This window comes from Pteropus vampyrus, unplaced genomic scaffold (assembly GCF_000151845.1).
Source record: "Pteropus vampyrus isolate Shadow unplaced genomic scaffold, Pvam_2.0 Scaffold29, whole genome shotgun sequence".
Lineage (NCBI taxonomy): Eukaryota > Metazoa > Chordata > Mammalia > Chiroptera > Pteropodidae > Pteropus > Pteropus vampyrus.
In genome coordinates this window covers 6574606-6575779 of record NW_011888810.1, presented here as the reverse complement: position 1 = coordinate 6575779, position 1174 = coordinate 6574606, and positions in this window count along the sequence as shown.

Genomic DNA, 1174 nt, shown 5'->3' with positions numbered 1-1174 from the left:
TTCTAGTGACATGACATCTGAGAAGTAATGTTTTCTGTGATTGTTGATGTTGTTGTATTTAATCCATTTCCTTTAGTCTGCCCTTTTGTTAGAGCTTTTCTGACTCTTGAGAGCCCCTTCCACGGGGACCCACGTGGTGGTCAGTTCTCATGGCATCTCAAAAACCACACTACTACCCTGAGCTGGCTGGGAAAATTTCCACAATATCAGATGGGAGAGATTTCAGAATGTAGATGCTGTCACAAAACAATGTATGGTTATCTTATATAAGATATTGATATGGTTATCAATACAAGATAACCAAAAATGTTGGTTATCTTATATTGATTATTAAAAATGTTTATAATGACCACTCTCTAACATTACATACTATGGTAAAAAGTCAGTTACCATGGCAGAAAAGGTTCAGGCATAAGACAGTATCTGGTTTGATTTCAAATTCTTCTAATTCCTGGATGTGGGATGTAGGACAAGTCATACAACATCTCTAAGCTTTGGTGTCCTCAACTATAAATTGGAGATGATATATTAATGATTTACAGGGTCGTCGTCAACATCCAATGAAGTACAGTGCTCAGTGGTCAAGGGGATGCTAACGAATCAACCAACCATGTGATCACATGATCCTAGATGGTGTCAGAGAATGAAGTGTGGTTGAAAATGATCATTACTGATGGGGTAAAGGGGATCAAATACGTGGTGACAGAAAGAAATCTAACTATGGGAGGTGAACACACAGTGTAAACATATATATATGCCTTAGTGTTAAAATGTACAGCTGAAACTTTTTGGATTTCATTAAAAAATTAATTAAAAAAAAGAAAAAAGAAAATGACCATTATTATGTGACTCAGTGCAAATGTTAACTTTATATTGAATCCTGGTTGTTTGGACTAAATGAAATTAACAGTTTAACTTTTTAAACATCACTTCTTAAACATCAAAGTAATCCATTTGAGAATAATTTGTATTCCTTATTGGATTAGTCAGGGGTTGGTGAGGAGCAAGGAATTACTCTAGATATTTCAAACTGGAAAGGAATTAATACGGGAGATTAGAAGCTTTCAAAATGAATGGATGGTTCAGGGGAGAAAATGTCTTTAGTAAGTTAAAAATTTCAAGATACCCCTCTCAATAAATCCAATTGCTTATATCCCTGAAGTTGATGCTATGC